Raw genomic sequence first — 22,714 nt, 5'->3', positions numbered from 1 at the left:
TTTAAAGAAAAGGTTTGGATGGCTTCAGAGTGTAAGAGATGTGAGGATTGGAGGAACTAGGAAAAGGGGGATGGTCAGAAGATTTCAGTTATAAATTATATCCCTGTTAATCTTTGCCAAGAGATTCAAGAAAAGATTTGAATTACCTTTAATTACTTTAAATATCAAGCTTAGTTTCTTTGAAGTTGAATCCACGAGAACTCCAGGCAGCTGGAGCTCCCAGGTTTTTGCTCATTACAGCAGCCTGTTGGAGGCATCCACGCATGCACACACCTTGCTGGCATGAAGGGTACCTAAAACAATACCACTTTTGCTCCTTCCTGCTTCAAAGCAGAACCTAGAAAATAATTATTTTCAATATAATAATAAATTAATATTAAGTATCTGTTCCCTCGCCATTTTAAAGGATGTAATATGAATATGAATCCCTTATACATCCGTTGCTCTCTATAATTTTCGAACATCTTTTTAATCTCATTTGAACTTCGCAACATTCTTGGAAAGCAAACAAGGGTCATTGTCACCATTTTACAAGATGAGGGAAGGGAAGTTCATACAAGTTGCATGGGTAGCACAAAGTCACCCAGTCACTAAGTGGCAGAGCTGGATTTTAACTTTGGTCTCTCACTGCAAGTTCACTGGGCTCCATACCGCTCAAATGTACTTCAAATACTCCTTCACGGAGAGTTCTATGTATGTATAGGCAAAACCACAGGGCTCAAAGCTTGAAGATCTTGGTTCCAGTCCTATAACGTTGGGTAAGTCATTTTTCCGTTCTGATCTGGTTTATCAACTTTTTCAGCTGTGTGTATTTTAGAAGTAAAATATTCTACATTTGTAATGATAATAGCTATTATCACTAAGGCTTATTTAAGATAGGCACCTCTATTAAGTGTACAGATTTATCATCCATTTAATCTTCATAACCTAGCAAATTTTCAGAGAAGTTAAAATAATGTTCTCAACCTGTCAAATAGCAGAACCAGGATTTGCACACAGGTCAGAAAGATTCTCTTTTCATAGTGCTAAATTGCCTCAAAATCTCTGTTGAATTATGAAAATAGGTGAGTGGCTATGAGGCTTTCTTCTCTCAGGTATGATGCTGACCTGACGTATTTAATGTACACACTAATTTGATAAATGAAAGTTATAATAATAATGACAATAATATAAAAATAAAAGCAGTAGCAAATTGTGTTAAGTGCTGTCTATAAATCAATTGCTAAGCACATAAAATTATATAAAGTATATGCATCATCATATTTAATCCTTGAAACAACTTTATGTGGTCAGTGCTTTTATTATCCACATTTTAAAAAATGGCAAACCAAGAACTAAAAGGAGTAAATTTCCCTACCATATCCAGTAAGTTGTAGAGCTTGAGTTTATGTCTGGGTTTGTCTTCCACAGAATCTATGTTCTTAACAACTGCCTTGTACTTTCTGAATAAGTGGGGCTTTTCTGTGGCCATTGCACCTGAGCCTTTGTCTTGAATTGATGTGGGTAGAAGAGCCTCTCTTCTGAATGAAAGCAGAGGTCCCTCGTCTCTAATCTCAGTGCCCATTTCTCCATGCCTAACCCCTCTCCTCTCTTGTACCTCCTGCCCTAAATTGTTGATGCATCACCCTCTTCCTTCCTTTCCCACTGCACTAAACCAGAATGTACTTATTTACACAGTTTCTATTCCATTTATCAGTACAAAGAAAAATAAGTTCAAGAAAGTAGAACTTGATAAGACGTATTTCTCTTCTTCAGAATAAAGGCTTGAGAACTTTACATGAGAGAACAATCAAAAAATACCAGTTGAGACAAGCTTCAGGCATCATTCTGGATCATGTCCATATTTCTGAAATCAGTGCTCTAAGCAAGTGATACAGGTTTGGGTACTTAATCTAAGTAAGTAGGAGGCCTTTGTTGAACTAAATACAGGACATCCCAGTCCTTAAACTGGGAGAGAAAGGCCAGCTTTCACTGGAGAAAACCTAGTTTCCAACTGAAACAAGAAGACAAACACTAGAGTTTGCCTCTAAAATTCATGAACACCAACTCACAGCTCTCTGCTCAAACATAGGCAAGTAAGCATTTCCAAAATTAGATTTTTATACAGCTCAGACACACTCTTAGCCTCCCAGACCATGGCAGAACCACCAGGCAGACCCCACACCCTCTTCCAGACTGAGAAACTGAGGGGCCAGAGGCTTGCTCAATGTCAAACAACTCTTAAAGATATGCTCCAAATCCCTTCTTGCCCTTTTCTTAACCCTTGGTGCTTTCTTTTGGGAAATCTGACAACCATGGAGTCATCCTGACCAGGTCTGTGGAGAACTGCCCTTGAAAAATACTTCTTCCCTCCTGACTAAAATAGATCCTCAAACTATCATATCCATCAATGGTCTTAGGGAAACAGTCTAACATCTTCCCAAATTACTGCAACAGACAGAAAGAAAAAGGAAGGAAAGAAGGGAGGAAGGGCGAGAGGAAAGGAGGGAAGGGAGATAGAGAGAGAAAGAAGAAGGAAAGGAGGAAAGAAAGTCTTTGTCAATAATAAGGGTCAGAAATGGAAAATTACTTCAAGCTAAATAAATGTTTCACCTGTGATTTCCTTAAGTTCCCAAACTTATTTGATCACGTGTCTTTCTTATCTCCTCCACGGAGAAGCTCATAAGTTTAGTGTTCTGTGAAACGCAGTTTGGAATATGCTTAAGCAGTCGAATATTCTTAAGATTCCATTTGCAGACAAGATTCATAAAGCTGAAATGACTTGTTTAAGGCCCTTCAGTATGCGTTTAAAAGAAGGAGGGTTGCAATCTATGTATTTTCACCCTTGAGGTCAATAATCTATCTACTGCATCATGCTTCCTCGTTCCAGGACCAAAGCATAACTGTGGTCCGTAGGACTCGAAAACAACCTAAACCGGATGAGACCAGGGACTGTCTGTCTTGTTGACTGCTGAGCACCCAGCACAGTGCTTGGAACATTGGAGGTATCCATAATGTTAAAAGAAAAACCTTAAGCAAAAATTTAACAGAATTTATTTAAGCAAAGAATGATTCATGAATCAAGCAGGAAAGCCAAAAGGAAAACAGAACCAGAAGTTCAGACAGCCCCTCTCTGCAGTGGGAGTAGCAAGCTTTTTTAGATCAACCATGAAAGCAAATTAGGGAAGTTACTTGATAGGCTACAGCTAGGCATTTCTTTATTGGGGTGTGATGCAGTGGAGAATCCCAAGCTAGAGGTTAGTTGGAGGTTTCTGATTGGTTAAACTTAACTTGTGTTTTACTGTTTACATTTAATTGAGTTTGGGTTTGCTTATGTTGGAGTTCCTATTACAGAGACAATCTCAGGCTAATGGCCTCCTTCTTACTGGCTTTAACTGTAAGTATTTAATGAATAAGTGCTGCACAACAACACAGAATTGCATTGTCTTATTGACTCTTCACAACATCCCTAGGATTATTATTTTCAGATTAGACCTTGAGATTCAAAAAAGTCAGTAACTTGTCACAAGTTCATAGAACTAATAAATAATAGAAGAGTCAAAACTCACAAGCAGGTCACTCTGCCCCTAAACTCCATACTCTTTAACTATAATTGTATACTATCTCAGTATTTCCCAAGTCCTAATGTACATACAAATCATCTGGGTATCTTTTGAGAATGTAGATTCCAATTCAGTAGGTTTGGAGTAGGGTCTGTAATTCTACATTTCTAACAAGTTGCTAGGAAAAGTAGATCCTGCTGTTTCACAGTTTATACTGAACAGCAAAGCACTAGTCCACACTCATAGAATGTCAGAGGTTTAAAGGGAAATTTAGGCAGTCGAACTGGAAATATGGAGCCTGGATATTACGAAGTGCTTACCTGTAGGTCATTTATTAATGCTTACATCACAACTCTGAGCTAAAACCAGACCCAATCCCATTGGTCCCTACTGTAGACAAGACACCACAGGGGGACAGAGTCAACATGCAGTGATGCAGCATGGAGAAAACCAGAAGGAAAATACTCAATAACACTTTACTACTGCCCTGTGATGGTCCACCAGTGTTCACCCTTGTCCAAACCCATCAGGAAAACAGGAGGCAAGGAGGCCCTTGGACATAATTCAACTAAGTAAGCCTCAATGGGTCACAAGCAGGGTAAACAAAGGTGGATGGTGGTTCTGGAAGTGCCACGTGAAGCTAGCTGAAGTATTTGACTCTCTGTGGAGACCACATCAAGCTGATTTCAACTTTCTCTTTTATCTGGAGTGAAAAAAACAGTAAGAAAAAAAAGTAGGGATGGGAGGTGTTTTTTTTTCCTACTCCGCGCCTACATATTTCATCTAGAATTGGACCACACTCTTACCTGTGGAAAAGAAATACGTCTTTTTATTTGGGAGGTTAAACCCTTTGCAAGTGCTTATAGAATAATCACGAAACCCTCTCACTCTTTTCTCTCCCCAAATAGACACGCTTTACCACCTTAAATTCTCTCCTTTCTCAAACTCCAGATAATTAACTCTCAGAATTCTCCTACAAGTTACCTCACTGCTTCTTCTCAGATTCACTGCTAAGTATCTCTTCTTATACATAACAGATTTTTTACGGTACTCTACGCACATTTTTTTTTTTGCCTGTTCAAGCCTTTCTATCTTTGGGAATCCACTCTCAACTCCACTCTTTCAGTTCCATTTTGCCATCTACCTGTGGGAAAACTTTACCTAAATGCTGAAGATGCCCCTCAATTTCAATAAGTGCCCAAGTGGAATTTACCATCATTCCTCTGATCTTTCTTCTGTGCTCCCTTTTCTTAGTAAAGTCACTATAATTTCTCTGCTGATCATCTAGTTTCCAAGACAGGTCTAACAAATTATAGCCTCATTACACTGCTAGGAATTTTATCCTCTGCTAATTTTCCACTGAGAAAAAAAGCCTGTTTAATCCCACTTTTTTTCTTGCCTGGGTTAATAGAATACTTTCCTAATTAATTCCCTGCTTCTTGGTTTTTTCCTCTCTGGTTCAATTTACACACACCACCATCTGAATAATACTCCAAAATTACAATTCTGATCATATTATATGTTTTTAAAATAATGCAAGTCTCTGAACAGCCATTGAAAGGAAAGGAGCTATGGATGTGTATGGATGAAGAGGAAAAGGAGGCCAAGTTAACATCCCACCTATTTGAACTCCGTTGGCTATTTTGTTCTTTATCTTACATATCTTTTTGTTGGAGGTGAGTGGTATATTTGTTTTCCTTTTCATTCATTTTCTATTTTTTTTAAGTTTTGAAATCAGAGTTAGTACAAGAAGGAGGGAGGGGAAAAATGAGGCCGGTGGTAACAGAGGAGGAGGAAGTCATGCAAAGCCTGAGTGATCAAATTGGTCATTAATAGTTGCCAGTCATCAATGGAGAAATTGAAGGGTTGAATGATCTTTTCAAAGAACCCCAGTGTTTCTATGTATGACTGAAGCATAATTCTTTCATTGACTGGTTTTCTTAGTAACAATACTAGTTCTGGGGGCTTAGAAGTCCTGGCAAGAAAATGCCAAAATTCTAACGATTTCATTTGGAATGAAACCAAAACTTAAAAAGCTCAGTTTCGTAGACTTCTGTAAAATCTTGACTTATTTAGCAGTCCCAAATGTTCTTAGACAAAGTATATTTTTCAACTGCTGCAACAAAACACACTTAGAGGGATTTGGGGAGAAAGATAATAAATGTCAACTCCCAAGAAGAGGATGAGTATGAAAATAGAGATAATGAAGGTGATGTGGAAGATGAGCTGGTCCACCCAGAAAATATGAGGAAGAGGAAGAGGAGGAGAATGAGGACAAGATGTAGCAAGTTCAGAATTGGAAAAGGGAAAACAGGAAATAGGTTGCTCATTTTCAAAGAAAGAAGAATTTTAGAATAAACATGATGATAGCTATGCTGACAAAGACAGAAAGAGTAGAAGATAAAGAAGAGCACTTTTGGGGGAAAAAGAGGAAAAAAGATGTTAAGAATAAGAAAATGAAAGAGATAACAAAATCATTCTAAAACCAGACTCCCTGATCCTGCTGATTTTGCAATAGGATAGTCATTTATGGTTATTTCTGTAGAAAGTAACATGTAACTTTTCATGGGAAGTATGTGTTCTACTATTTTCACATTGTCATTATGCAAAATGAGCTGTTTTAATGTGTAAACGGTAATATTTTATAGGGTGAAAAATTTTCATTGATATCGTCGTCAAGTTCCATATACATTTATATGGAATTTTAGCTTTTCTCATTTTTTTTGTTAGTGATGATTAGCCATCAATTAAGACGTGACTAATTTTACACAGATTTAATGTGGTTCACTTCATTCATAATGTGTCAAACTGTTTTTTTTTTCACGGGGAGTTGATCATTTTCATAGCTGACTCTAAGATCTCTAGTTTGAAGACTTTTTCTTTGTTTGGTAATGTTTTTAATAATTTTTAAAATTTGTTTTTTGTTTATTTGTTGTGTCATGAGAGCAGTTTAGAGAGTAGCAATAGGATAATGAAGATTTTATTTAATTACACGGTGCATGGATTTTAATATTCTTCATATAGCAGTATGGATATTGTGTGTTAAGTGCCTTACAAACAGTTCCTTAAAGTTTTGAACTTAATTACCTTCTGTGAATTTATGTTTTTTAAATAAAACCATAACACTTTAAAAAAAAACACAGTTCTGGCTATTCTTTGCTGTATCTCTTCTCTGTTTTATCTGTATTACAGTTTAAAGATTTTCAAACCTAATCAAGTCAAATAAAGTAAAGATTTGTCATTTAAAAAAATAAAATTACATAATGATTTCATATTGGGAATTGCAACAGGAATGGCCTTTTAAAAAGAGCCCCATTTAACCACACCCAGGCTGGGTGGAATCCAGATGGCTTATGGGTAGAACTGACTCCACCTTCACCTCAAAGATTGGCCCAGATGGGCCTAAACCCATTTACATTATCCTATCTCTCATGCCACGCTGATTGTGTCAGGCATCAGTCAGTACATGACACTCCCTTGGCTATAGCAAAAGAGTGCAGGAGTGGGCAGGCACATAAATTGGGCAAGTTCAAAAAGGTGCAGGAATTTATTTTTCTATGGTCAAGATCCAGAAGAAGAGCACTTTAGGAGGCTGAGGCGGTTGGATCACCTGAGGTCAGGAGTTCAAGACTAGCCTGGCCAACATGGTGAAACCCCATCTCTACTAAAAATACAAAAAAAAAAAAAAAAAAGCTGGGCATGGTGGTGGGCACCTGTAATACCAGCTACTTGGGAGGCTAAGGCAGGAGAATCACTTGAAACTGGGAGGCGGAGGTTGCAGTGAGCTGAGACTGTACCATTGCACTCCAGCCTGGGCATCAAGAACAGCACTTCATCTCAATAAAAAAGAAGATAAGCTCTCTTCTTCTGAATCATGTGTACTGTGGTTTGAATGTGTTCCGCAAAGTTCTTCTGTTGGAAACTTAATCCCCAATGCAACAGTGTTGAGGGGTAGGGACTTTAAGAGGTGTATAGGTCATGACGGTTCTTTCCTTATAAATAGATTAATGTTGTTATCACAGTAGTGGGTTTATTATCACAACAGTGGATTTGTTGTAAAGGTGAGTTTTGCTTGCTCTCTCTCATTTTCTTTATTTTTTTCTGTCACCCACACAATGCCTTCCACCATGTAATGGTGCAAGACCCTCAGTAGATGCAGTCCCTCGATCTTGGACTTCCCAGCCTCCAGAACTGTGAGCCAACACATTTCTGTTCTTTATAAACTACCCAGTCTCAGGTATGACAATGTCATTTGGGAGCTTGAGACCTAGAGCTACTTCAGCTATTTTTCTATATTGGAAAGCCAGTCTGAGGGTAAAGCCAATACACAGAAGAAAAAAGACAAGAGAAGATCAAATGGAAGCTCAGCAAAAGCTCGAAGGAGCTATTTATGAAGCCAAGGTTATTTCTGAACTTTTCAGATAATTGAGCTAACAAACTCCATTTGTTGTTTAAGCCAGTTTAAGTTACATTTTGTTTCTTTTAACCAAAACAGATGTTGATATACCAACAGAATAAAATTCAGACTCAAAATCAGGGGTGTGTGTGTATGTGTGAGTGTGCGTGTGTGTAAATCTGATAATTTCTTACTTCTCTATATGCAGCATCATTCTTTAGCCCAGCACTGCTCAATAGAACTTTCTGCAATGATGGAAATGTTCTATAGCTGTGCTGTTCAGTATACTAGCCATTAGCTCTATACAACTTATAAGCACTTGGAATGTGACTAGTGTGACTGTGGAATTGACTTTTGAATTTGATTTAACTAATTTTTTGTGTTCATATATGGCTAGTGGCTACAGTATTAGACAACACAACTGTAAACTAATAAAATTTTCCTTGAATATAACCTGGTCTTTTACCTTCCTTTGCTCACCTTGTTTTTTCCACTTGGAATGCCATATTTTCTTTTGTCACAGAATTAATACATAACCATTCTTATAAGTACAGTTCAAATGCTCTCTGTTCTATGAAACTTTTTAAAAATCACATTATCCTGAACTACAAACATCTCCAATGTTTTATTTTTGATTTTTTTAATTCTCTGCATGATCTAGTTTGGGTATTTGTCCTCTTCAAATCTTGTGTTGAAATTTGATCCTTAAAGTTGGAGGTGGGCCCTGGTGGCAGGTGTTTGAGTCATGGAGGCAGATCTGTCATGAACTGTTCTCACGATAATGAAGGAGTTCTCACTCTATTCATTCCTGAGAAATCTGATTGTTAAAAGAAGCCTGGCTCCTTATCCTGGTCCCTCCTCCCTCACCATGTGATGCTTGCACCCCTGCACCTTCCGCCATGAGTGGAAGCTTCCTGAGGACATCACTGGAAGCAAATGTTGGGACCATGCTTCTTGTACAGCCTGCAGAGCTGTGAGACAAATAAACCTCTTTTGTTTATAAATTATAGCCTCAGGTATTCCTTTATAACAACACAAACAGACTAAAGTACTGGCATTTATAAATAACGTTTTGTTTTTTAAAAATTGACATTTAATAAGCATTTGTTTTAAAAGAAGAAAAGTGGACAAGCATATTCATATTTGATATTCTAGGAAATAGGGAAAGTTAAAATAATTCCTGTAAATAGCTAACATAGACCTCACATCTGTCTCTTTCTCCAGGTCACACTACTATTAATATTGATTCTCAATTAATACACATGAACGATTCCCTTATTTCTCTCTCTTTTCCTTTACATCCACTATACGAATAATGCACCAAAATGACCATCTGATCATGTCTCACACCCACTCCAAACACACTGAGGATATTTTGCTGTCAAATGAATATGAATATAATTGATTTTTTTTTTTTTTTTTTTTTTTTTTTTTGGACATGAGTCTCTCCCTGTCGCCCAGGCTGGAGTGCAGTGGCACGATCTCAGCTCACTGCAACCTCCACTTTCCGGATTCAAGCAGTTCTCCTGCCTCAACTTCCTGAGTAGCTGGGATTACAGGTGAGCACGATGGTGCCCAGCTAATTTTTGTATTTTTAGTGGAGAGGGGATTTCACCATGTTGGCTAGGCTGATCTCAAACTCCTGACCTCAGATGATCCACCCACCTTGGCCTCCCAAAGTGCTGGGATTACAAGTATGAGCCACCACGCCCAGCCTAGAATTGGTTCTTTGAAAAAGCATTTAAGACTCTCCCTAAACTACATTCTCAGGCTTTATAGCAAACACTTCTGATCCCACCGCCTCACTGCAACTTATGTCACTCATCACCATCTCTGAACATATTCCATAAAATTTAATAATCCTTCAACTATCAGATCAAATTCCACCTTCTCCATTCTGGATGAATAGGGACACCTTGGAGCGAATTTTAAAAAGTAGCAACAATGATAGAGAGGGGCCTTAAAAGCATGTTCTTTAAGGAAAGTTTGAAGAAATTGAGATGCTTACCATGAAGGAGAGAAGATTTAATGATTGGAGAGCTGTAATGGGAAAATAGATTACACTTGTTGGTCACTTCCAAGAGCAATAACTATGGCCAATGCTTGGGAATTAGAGAAAGACACTTTCAGCCAAAATGATTAAGAAATATTTCACCAATCAAAGACTGGTAGAATCTTTCTTGTTGTTTTCATTAAAAATTCTTTTTTAATTGAAAAATAATTTTTGTTCAATTACAGGATTCTTCTTTAATTGAAAAGAATTGTTTTTTACTTGAAAAATTAAATTTAAATTCTTTTCAATTAAAAAAGAATCTTATAATTGAAAAGAATGCTTTTTCAATTAAATAATTATTTTTAATTGTCCTTTTTTCAATTAAAATTGTAAGTTTTTAAATCTATTATATGTTAACATATTCTGTGTCAAAGGCTGTGCTATTTGCTGTTTACATGCATCATCACATGTGAGTCTTTTAACAAGTCTGAGAGCTAGGTGTTATAATTCCCATTTCACATTAAAAAAAAAAAAATAACCCCAGACATTTAGCTTAAATACTTTGTCCAAGATATCACAGTCAAAGATTTGACAGAGGCAGCATCTAAACCCACTTCCATCTGACTTTAGAGTCCAAAGTATCTGGCACCTAGTAAGTTGCCCTAGTGGACCACTCATCTTTGGAAGTGTGAAAACAAAGTCTGGATTATACTCAGGGAAACAACAGAATGGGGTTCTAAACAGCTGATGAGCAGTTGAACGAAAACATCTTTTTATTGCCAATGTTCAATTTCCTTTAATGATCCCCATCTTCATGAAGGGCAGGTGCAGGCTGCTAGACAATGGTAAAAAAATGTTCTCTTGGAGATCTTGCCCTTACTGAAGGCTTTGCCCAAATGCTTGAAGACCCCCTCCCAGGAAAAGTATTCTCCAACCAGTGTCTGGGTCTCCTTGCTTCCAGGATCCAGTTCCCACCTTTTATATGACTCAGAGTCCACCTGCCAGTCTGGACTCTGGAAAGGCAAGCTCTTGGCCTTGGAAGACCCAGACTCCAGAAATGGAGCTGCTATTGTTAATTCCAAAGAGGATGACACTGGCAAAGGCATCCTCCTCAGCTCGTCCAATCGCTGGAACATTCCAATGAGACTGCGACTCGTGAAGGTTTGGGTGAGTTCTTCAGGGAAGAGATACTCAAGAGTATCACAGGGACCAGCCATCTTTATCAAAGTGCTCCCCAAAACATGGCAGTGCCTCAGAGGGTGTGTCCTCGATGGAGTACTTGTGCTTAAAATTCATCCAACTCAAAGGTATTCTTGGGCTGCTCACATTCTTCCATCTCTGCCTCAGGAGTAGGGGCGGCCACCTTCTCCTTCTGCTCACCTTGGGGCTTCTGTTTCTCTTCCCGTGAGCTCCTCTCTTTCCGTGGAGTGTCCTTTTTAGGCTGACTCTCTCCAAATATTTTAGCATCAAAGTGGGCCATGTTCTCACACAGTTTCATTTCCACCCAAGACAGCCTAGAACTGAGGCTGGTAAATGTAGGTGACGAAACAGCGGTTGATCATGAGAATGCCCTGGTAGAAAGAAAGCTCTAGAATCTACCTGTTTATAGAGTCGCAACAAGGTGCAGATAACTATGATGTCAGCCAGTGTCACTCGTTCACCCACCAGAAAAATCCTCATCTTCAAGTGAGCATCCAGCAGCCCCAGATTTCACCTCACCTCCTCCCTTGCATCCTGGTGGCCTGTTTGTCATGGTGCATTTTGCCCAAAGTGGAAGCACCCAGGTACTGGCTATCATCAGCAAACTTCACCCACTGCACTGCCTGGGCTGCTGCCTCTGGAGCACTTCCCCACAGCTCCTCATTGCTCACATAGGTGGCAATAGCATTGCTCTCCCACACAGAGAATCCATCATCACCCTCAAACACTAGAACCTTGTGGGAAGGAAATTCAGGGGTATGGTTGGTTTGGTCAAAGTAGAAGTGAGCATAGAGCATGCGAATCTGAGCCCCGCATTACTGAGCAACAATGAGGGCCTGCTCGTCATACACCAGCCCTCCAGTTTTCAGGACATGTGTTCAGGCTCCCAGCCGCCTTGGTGATTCGACAGAGAAAGGGGGTGGGGCTCTTCATGCTGCAACAAAGTAAACAAAAACTTTTTTTTTTTTAGACGAAGTTTCCCTCTTGTCGCCCAGGCTGGTGGAGTGCAATGGCACAATCTCAGCTCACTACAACCTCTGCCTCCAAGTTCAAGTGATTCTCCTGTCTCAGTCTCCCGAGTAGCTGGGATTACAGGCACCTGCCACCACCCCCAGCTAATTTTTTTTTTTTTTGAGATGGAGTCTCACTGTGCTGTCCAGGCTGGAGTGCAGTGGCGCCATCTCAGCTCACTGCAAGCTCCGCCTCCCGGGTTTATGCCATTCTCCTGCCTCAGCCTCCCGAGTAGCTGGGACTACAGGCGCCTGCCACGATGCTCGGCTAATGTTTTGTTTTTCAGGAGAGACGGGGTTTCACCGTGTTGGCCAGGATGATCTCGATCTCCTGACCTCGTTATCCACCCGTCTCGGCCTCCCAAAGTGCTGAGATTACAGGCGTGAGCCACCATGCCCGGCCTAATTTTTGTATTTTTAGTAGAGACGGGTCTTCACTATGTTGGCCAGGCTGGTCTCAAACTCCTGATCTCAGGTGATCCACCTGCCTCCACCTCCCAAAGTGCTTGGATATAGGCATGAGCCACTGGCCTGGTGTTAAACATCTTTGAGAACCATTACAACAAGGACAATCACATGGGAACTTTACATTTGGAGTAGTTTTACAACAATCAGAGATGAGTTTAACAGGACAGTTATGGTGGAAGCAGAAGAATTAGCAAAAGCAGAGTATGATTTCTCCGTTTTTCCTATGTATACCAGCATTACAGATGTATCTTATTCTGCTTTATGTTGAAGTTCTTTACATTTGAAGAACTTCTTTACATTTGAAGAAGTGTACAAGGGACATCAATACCCATGTTTCACAGACATGCAAGCCCTTGGAGAGATGTGGAATCTGATGGAATCTATTTCCTTGCCTTCTACTACCTCCAGGCACCAATGTAATGAGGCTCATTCCACCATTACACTGACAATTTTCCTGTCGGTGACTAAAGATTTCCTTGTTTCTAGATGAGTAAAGCATCCCAAACCTTATCTTCCTAGATCTCTGAGCAGTAGCCAACACAGCAGAACAGTTCCTCTTTTCATAAACTCTCTCTTTCCTTGGTTTCTATGGGATCTAAGTATTCTCTTTTATCCTTTTTCACCTGAGTAGTCTTTTTGAAGTTTCTCCTGCAGGGCTTTCTTGCTGTGTGTGGTCCTCAAGCACCTACCTAAGTGTTCTCTTTTAATTCTACCCACTATCCCTAGAGAGTCTCATCTGCTCTATGGCTGTTTTTTTTTTGTTTTTTTGTTTTCCATTTGTAAAATGATGACCCCAAATCCATCTCTCAAGTAAAGTCTTCCTTTCTGGGCTTAAGGTTTATATTTACTCATACAAAATTCCTAATTGCCAATCATCTCCAGTGTCAATGTCTCAGAATCACTTTAAATTCAACCTGTCCAATACGGAACCCATGATCTTTCCCTTGTCCCCAGCTCTCTTCATTGGGTATCCACAATGCTGGGTAATATACCACAACCACACTGCCACCAAAGACAGAAACTTACTTGGCATCTCCCTGGCCCTCACACAACAAATCCAGTCATCACTGACACCTGGCAATGGGACTGACTGAATATCATTTGAATCTTGTAGTTCTCTATGGAAATGGCAATGCTTCAGGGAGGCACTTTGTAATCCTATGGAGGACTTAATTTCCTGGTGGTGGTGTATCCATATTAAAATACATATTATTATTAATTTTAATTCTTATTTGTATTGGTTTTAATTTTTTATGGACTTCTGAAATTACGTGTGTTAGTAGGATATTTTATCTACTAATTTTAATAGAATGGAAGGTATATTACAAAATATATGTCAAGATTGCAGCATTAGGGCTAATAAAGTTACAAAAACTTACTGCTCAAGTCTATCCACTTGGTTACATTACCACTGGCTCTAACCCCATCTCTAAGCACTATCATATGGTCATTATTATAACAATGTGATTATAATGATAATAATGATTTCCTAAATGGTCTCTTTGCCTTCAGTGTTGGTTCACTCTCATTTTCTACTACTGATCAAGGAAACTGGAAAATAAAATCTGATCATGTCACTTCTCTATTTAAAACCCTTGCATATTGCTCTTAGAAAAAGTTCCAGCCATTTTAAAAACTTCACAGAATTCCGGATGAGTCAAGCCCTAGATATTTTTCAGTTTCTTTTTACTCTGCTCCGTGACACTTTACTTCAAGTCCCTGTCCTACTGAACTACTTAAGTTTCTCATTTGTTGTGATTTTTTTTTCCTGCCTGTAAATCTTTGCCTAACTCCTACTTTTCTCTCACATCTCAGCATAGATAACTTTCCTTGGGGAGATTTCCTTGGTCTTCCTTTATCTGCCCACAATATTCTATTGTAGCAATTACAATGCTGAAGTGTAATTCCCTGCGGAGGTTTTTCATTCGCCCCCTACTAAAATGTAGGTTCCATGGTGGCGGGGTAGTGCCTATCCAATCTACTCTTGTATCTGTTATCCACGGTGTCTTTCCTGATACTTTGCAGGTTACAAGATATCTGTCAATAAATGAATAAATTAAGGAATAGATAAATACGTACATGAACAGTAACCGGGTTCCCATATTTCAGACTGGAACCCTGTTAGATGCATTTTTATTAATGGTTTTAGTATCAGATAGCAGTGAGTTTAAGTCCTAGTTCTGCCACTTACTTGTGGATTGATAATAGAGTAGTAAATTAAAATGTTCACGCCTTAGTTTGTTTTATTGTGTCATTGCTGCTGCTAGTATGTTTTTTTTTCTTTTTAATAATTTACAAAATGAGGATAATTATATCCACAATGACCTACATTTGTGGGCAGGATAATTGTAAAGAATGCGTGAGTTCCCACCTGGGGGCAGGCATTAAGAATGGGAATTATTTTCATTATACTCTATTGAGTTGTTCAATCAAGAGAGACAACAGGATACCTGATAATGTACAAGATGTTTGGGGGTTTTGTTTTTTTAAATTCATCTTCAGGCTCTGGGTTGCTGTTAATGGCAGCTGTTCACAGATCAGTCATAAACAGCTTGGTGAAGGAGGCATGGGAAGGATAAAGGGTGGTGGCCAGATTACCTCTAGCCGTCCTCATGCACAAACACACACCTACCTGTCATGTAAGGAAATGTCTCAGAATGTGGGCCCAGCCCAAACCTTAACAAAAGCATCTGGTTTCAAAGATTGAGGGAACATAAAAACAACCTCAGAAATCATATCTTCAGTCGTCACAGAATGCCAATGCTAGAAGAAACTCTAGTCATTATCCCATCCAAATTTATCACTGGAAAATGAAGAAACTTAGACCTATGAAGGGAGAAAAGAGGTATTCAAGATTACCCAGAAAGTTTGCTGCAGAAATGGCATGAAAGCATAACCACCAGTTCACATATAGTCTAATCACTACCATCACCATCAAGGCTATTATAAATACACTTTTCCTGTATTAGGGTATAATTTACACATAGTTAAACATCAAGGTATATTTTACATACAGTTTAAATTTACCCTTTAAAGTACCTTCTATGAGTTTTGTCAAACACAAACGATTTTGTCACCAGTCTATACTCATGACACAAAATGTCCACCATCCAGAAGAATTCCTTTGTGCTCATTTATAGTAAGCCTTCCCCTCCCTGCTCAGCCCCTAACCACCAAAGTTCTGCTTTTTGTTGCTATAGTTCTGCTTTTTCAAAACATTATATAAATGAAATTAGAATTATACAGTTGCAGCATTTTGAGTCTGGCTCCCACCACTTAGAATAATACTTTGAAATTCATTCATGGCGTTGCACAGATTAGTGAGTCATTCCTAATGGTGCTGAGTAATATTTTATTATGTGGACATACTAGAGCTTAAGTTTAGGGTTATTACAGACACTATAAACATTCATCTGTGGTTTTTGTGTAAATGTAAATATCGATTTCACTTGAGTATGTATCTAAGAGTGAGATTGCTGGGTAAATACTTATACGGTTATATAATAAGTATATATACTTATATGATTATATATACTGCCAAACTGTTTTCTTATGTTACATTCCCACCAACGAGGTATGAGAGTTTTAGTTTCTCTACATACTGTTTAGCACTTGCTATTTTTTATTTTGTTTTTTATTTTTTTTAGCTTTTTTATTTGGTTTTTAATTTTTTAGTTTTAGATAGGTGGGTAGCAATATCTCATTATGGTTTTGATTTTCATTTCTCTAATGTCAAGTGGTGCAGATTATCTTTTCATATCCTTGTCCTCCACATGTCTACTCTAAATTTCTATTCAAATATTTTTCCCCTTTTGTTTAAATTGGGTTGTTTTCCTATTACTTAGTTTTGAAAACATAATTTATGTACACTGGCTCCAAATCTTTTAACAAATATATGAGTTTTTTCCTAATCTATGGTTTGTCTTTGCTGTTTCTTAACAGTGTATTTCTGTCTGTGTCAATCATGTTTTTGGTATTATGTCGAAGAAACCTTTGTCTAATCCAAGGATACAAATATTTCCCTCTACACTTTTTTCAAGAAATTTTAGAGTATACGTTTTTACATTTAGGACTGTGACCCATTTTGAGTTACTTTTTATATAACAATATATAGATCAATACTTATTCCTTATTTCTTTTCATCCAATTGCTTCCCATTATGTATTGAAAGCATTATCTTTCCTTCATTGGTTGACCTGTGCACCGTCATTGAAAAGCAATTGACCATACAAATGTGAGTATATTTCTGGACTGCCTTCTGTTCCATCAATATGCCTAGCCTTTCTCCAATATAATACTGTCTTAATCATTGAGGTTTATAGAAGCCTTGATATTAGTTTGAGTGGTGCCTCAGACTTCGTCCTACCTGGTTTTATTGTTTCAAATTTTTTTTTGTTATTCTAGTTATTTGCCTTTCCATTTAATATTAAAATTAGTTGGCTTGTTTTCATACAAAATGATGCTAGAATTATGATTAGGTCTCTGTTGAATCTATAGATCCATTAGGAAGAGCCAGCGTCTTCTAATTCATGAATACAATAAATATCTTTATTTATTTAGGGGTCATTTTTTACTTATTTTAACAGAATTGTATAGTTATAAGCAAACATAATTTGTCATTATTTTGTTAGATATATACCTAAGAATTTTATGGTTTTGGTGCTATTAGAAAACGCACATTTTAATTACAATTCCAACTGTTCTGTGCAACTATGTACAAATGCAATTGATTTTTGTATGTTAACTGCGTATCCTTCAACCTTGTTAAGTATTTACAAGTACTTAACCTTGTTAAGTATTAGAAACTTAATATTTCTAATAACATTGTTGTAGATTCTTTGAGATTTTCCACAAGCCAGTCATGGCTTCTATAAATACAGACAGTTTTACCTCTTCCTTTTCAATCCTTTTACTCTTTTCCCTCCATTATTGCAGTAGTAAGGACCTTCGGTTCAACATCCAAAAGGAATAGGGAGAGAGGATATTTGTGTTTTGTGCTTGATCCTAGAGGAATGCATTAATCTCTCATCATTAAGTGTGGTGTTAACATACTTAAGTGTGAGTGTTTTATAGATGTTCCTTATCAAGTAGAGGAATTTCCCTTCTATTGCTAGTCTTCTGAGAGGTATATGCATACACACATACTATTGTATATATACATATATAAGCATATATGTATATTATATAACAGATATTGAATCTTGTCAAATGACTTTTCTGTATCTATTGAAATGATTATATGCTTTTTTATCTTTAATCTGACCATATGGTAAACTGAATTTATTTATTTTTCAAATGATGAATAAGATTTGCATTTCAGATATAAACCCTACATAGTTGATTTGTTAGTACTTTTGCGGGGATTTTTATTTTTATGTTTCTGAGGGATATTAATTTGTAATTTTCTTGTCTTGTCATTTCTCATTCTGATTTTGGCATCAGGGTAACGTTGGCCTACCAAAATGAATGGGCCAATAAGCTCAATGAAGTATGATCAGTATCATTATCCAGTAGGGAAATGCACATCAAAAGCAAAGTTATATACCACTCCATACCTACTATGATGACTAGAATAAAAAAGATGCAATAAAAACGGTAGGTTATAATATGGAGAAACTGGAATTCTCATAAATTGCTAGTGGGAATGTAAAATAGTGTAAATGCTTAGAAGAGTCTGGAAGTTTCTCACAAGTTTAACATGAGTTCTCATATGACCCAGCAATTCCATTCCTATGTGTATACCCATGAGATATTAAAATATATGTTCATTCATACACTTATTCAGGAATGTTCACAGTAGCATTATTCATAACAGCCAAATAATAGCAGAACAAACCAAGTGCTTATCAGGGGAATGGATAAATAAAATGTGGTATATCTATACACTGGAATATTACTTAGCAGTAATAAAGAATGAAGTACTAATACATGCTATTATGCAGAAGAACCTTGAAAACATGGGACACAAAAAGCCACCTATTGTATGATTCGTTTCATATAAAATATCAGTGGCAGAGGTGATTCCAGAGTCCCACTGGAACAATAGCCAAAGCTCAAGCCAAGGAATCAGATGTAAACAAGGAAGGCAGTTAAGAGTCCAGTGGCTTTTGTTTTTCTAGCAGCTGGAGCTATGGCTGAGGGTGGAGGCAACATTTCAAAACAGGTACTATGTCATGCCTTACTTTGGTACATAGGATGGAGTGAAGGGAACATTAAAAATATATAAATTAATTACATGGAAATAGTGACTCCCCTCTAAATTGAGAAGACCATAGTACAAAATTAATAGTGTAAATATTTCTATGCCAATTATGTATAATTTATCTATGCCAGATAAGGGTATAATAATACCTAAATTACAAGGTTTTTGTGAGACTAAATGAGGTAATAAATACATAATTGATATGAAAGCTATAAATTGTCAAACTATAAATTGAAAACCATAAATTGAAGAGTAACTGTGATCAATTAAAGTAGGTTTATCTACTGAGTCAATAGTAGAGGTAACATAGATCCATAAAAAACAGTCAATCCAAAACAGTTAATCCAAAACTAGTCCAAAAGATGGAAAATAAAATATCTGGCAACATTGTAGATTTAAAAGCAATTATATTAATAATTACATTAATGTAAGCAATCTAAACACATTAATTATAAAGCAGAGATAGTCAGATTATGCTGTTTACAAAAAAAATCCACTTTAAATATAAAAACATAGATGAGAGTAAGCGAATGCAAAAAGATTTATCATTAAACACACACAAAATAATTGCAATGGTTTTATTAACATGAGAACAGATACTATTCAGAACAAGGAATACTATCAGAGACAAAAAGGAACATTGTGGCGGGGCACGGTGGCTCAAACCTGTAATCCTAGCACTATGGGAGGCCGAGGCGGGCGGATTGCCTGAGCTCAGGAGTTCAAGACCAGCATGGGCAACACTGTGAAACCCCGTCCCTACTAAAACACAAAAAATTAGCCAGGTGTGGCAGGGCGTGCCTTTAGTCCCAGCTACTCGGGAGGCTCAGACAGGAGACTTTCTTGAACCCCAGGGGTGGAGGTTGCAGTGAGCCGAGATCGCGCCATAGCCCTCCACTCCAGCGTGGGTGAGAAACCAAGACTCCATCTCCAATAACAACAACAAAAAAAGGAACATTGCATAATCAGAAAGGAGTCAATTAACTAAGAAAACATAACAATCCTATATGTATAAGCCAGTAACAATAGATCCTCAAATCTATAAAGTAAAATTTGACAGACAAGAAAAGAGAAGTATACAAATTTAAAATTCTATTTGGAGACTTCAAAACTAGTCTCTCAGTGATTGATAGAATAACCAGATAGAAAATCAGTAAAGATACAGAAAATCTGATTATCACAATTAATGAAAATGACCTAATTAACCTTCATAAAATACTCCAAGTTAAATATATATTTTAGTATGTGCAGAGGAGACATTAATCAGGATAGATTTTATGGAGTCATTCGACGAACCTTAACAAATTTAACAAAATTGAAATGATGCAAAGAATGCTTTCGTAACTTAATGGCAGCGGCAGATATATAAACAATAACTCATGATTTAATATAATAGAGATGTGTGCACAGTGAGCACACAGGAAAAGTGATTAATTGTACCATGGATTAAGTCAGGGATGTGGTTACAATGTCTTTCTGAAGGATTGAATGTTTAAAGGATGAATTGGTGGGGTTTGGCTCCTTCAGGCAGAACAAGTAGGGTGATAAAATAAGTAAAGTTCTGGAGCATGCCTGGTAAGGTAAAACAGGAGGTGACATGGTTAGAGATTGGTGAGAGGCAATAACGCAAATAGTCAGCATCTGTTAGACATACATGACACTAAGCTTTTTATAGCATGATTTCATTTATAATTTACTTATTTCATTGATATTTTATTACAGATTTATTAAAACTTTTTGCGACTGGTACTTTTATTATCTTTATATTGGAGATGGAGAACTAAAGTTTAGAGAGTATAAGTGAACTGCCAAATCACATTTAGTAGCTGAGAAGATATTAAATTATTCAACAACTAGGGTGCAAACACCAACCCAGCCTAGTAGACCGGATATGAGCATCCCAGTACATGCCCAGTAAATACCAGCCCTGGCGAAGTCAGAAATTGAATGCAGGCTACCTGACTCTAGAACTTGTGCATTAAGATTACTCTATACTACTCCTAAAGAGAAGCTAGAGATATTGATTGTGAATGAAATATGAAAGACCTTATTTATATGTAGTCAGGAGCCATTGAAATTATTAGAGACATGACAGAGGATGTAAACATAATTACGTTATAGAGAGATAAAAATGGCAGCAATGTGGAGGACAGCCTGGAATGGCGAGAGGCAAACATCGGGGAGAATTTAGATTGCTATTCCAAGAGTCAAGACGAAGCTCCAAACTGTGACACTTATTGTGGAAGTGAAAGAAGTTAAATTTTAAGGATATTTAAGAGGAAAATTGATAGCACTTTGTGAGAAAATTGGTTCTGTGGTAATAAAAGGTAAAGAAAATTCACAATTCTGCCGTAATTTGATGGATGGCAATGTCCTTATCTGAAATTCTAATTAGAGAACAGGAAGAGAGAAAAAATTCCTAGCTGTGAGTTTAAATACTTAATGATTTTTTACTCCCCACCCCCAAACATTCTCTGTTCCTTCTCTCTTCTCTTTCCCCTTCATTTTTTTTTCCTTCCAACATGTTCATTAATTAAAACAAATTTTGAGATTCGGTTATTTTACTTCAATCTTCACTTCTAATAACACTGAAGAATTTGAGGTTCATTCCTAGAAATATGCTATGCCCTTCCAAGCTTCTGTGTCTTCACAGATGTCATTCCTCCTACCTGAGGTGTCTTCTCCACACCTTGGTTGCATAGTGAACACCTACACAATCACTTTTCAAGGCCCAAACAATGATTTGTCCATGACCCCCTCCGGCAGGCAACGTTAACCACTCCCTGTTAGTCTTCTATAGGAATCTGTTCACAACTCCATTAGCATTTCTCATATTTAAATTGTAATTATTTGGTTACATGCTTGCCTCCTCAACAAAGGTAGGTCAGGGATTGTTGTTTTGTATTTTCTTGTCCCCAGTGCCTGACAGAGTACCTGGCAAATAGTATAAGCTCAATAAATAAATGTTCATTGAAAAAGTAACTGTTAAATGGATCTATGGCATGAAGATTGACTAATGTATAAGCTACATAGAGGAAGGTGATTAGGGTAACAGAGAGTGGGACCACTCCTCAGCATGTAGACACCATGGGAATGGGACCCCTAGCTGAAGCCACATGCATCCTTTCCAAGACTAGTCTGAAACTTTAGCTGGAATGAACCAAGAACAAGAGAGGGGTTTATGATTTCTTTATGAGGCTTCCAAGAAGGAAACATGTTCCAGATGTGATGTTAAAGAGGAACTAGAGACCTTTAATGACTTCTAGTTTCCTCATATGATTTCAACTTCATACATACTACTCTTTAATCCTTTATGTAATCTCTCTCAGTCCTATTCTGCACTCCCTGATCATAGGTTTTTTAATAAGAAAAGAATTATGGGGGCTTCTCCAGGTAGATTCACAAATAAAAGTACCAGATGCTTGGTTAAATTTAAATTTCAGCTAAAAATGTAAGAAAAAATTAATTTCAGCTAAACCACAAATAATTTTTAGCATGAGTATTCCTGTGAAATATTTGGTATATATACTTATCCTAAAAGAAAATTCCTCATTGTTATCTGAAATCCACATTTAATTGGGCATCATATATTTTATCCTACAGCCCTATCTTCAGTCCTATTTCTGCCGAGGATATAAAGGACACCATGTAAACTGCATGTTTGCTATATCAAACTGAGCAAAAACATAGTGAATGGAATAGGCCAGAACTTTATTCAGAGGCTAATGAAAAAAAAGCAGAGTTGGCACAGATGAATCTGTGGGCACACAGGTTGATAACATGGTGTTCCTTGCTTGGCCCAGACATTTTGCCAGTAGCAACCATGAGCATATGCCAGTGCAACTTAACAGAATAGCTAAAAGCAGGAACATTGGAATCACACGTTTGCATGTCCAGTTCCCC

General features: G+C 37.5%; 1 pseudogene; it reads right to left on the bottom strand.

Annotated features, from left to right (window-relative positions):
- Positions 1 to 10,743: 10,743 nt before the first annotated feature.
- On the bottom strand, positions 10,744 to 12,041 carry LOC707959 (elongation factor 1-gamma pseudogene; annotated as a pseudogene).
- Positions 12,042 to 22,714: the final 10,673 nt, after the last annotated feature.

Source organism: Macaca mulatta, chromosome 6 (assembly GCF_049350105.2).
Source record: "Macaca mulatta isolate MMU2019108-1 chromosome 6, T2T-MMU8v2.0, whole genome shotgun sequence".
Lineage (NCBI taxonomy): Eukaryota > Metazoa > Chordata > Mammalia > Primates > Cercopithecidae > Macaca > Macaca mulatta.
The sequence above is the reverse complement of the archived record's forward strand: the minus strand, read 5'-3'. Positions and strand labels throughout refer to the sequence as shown.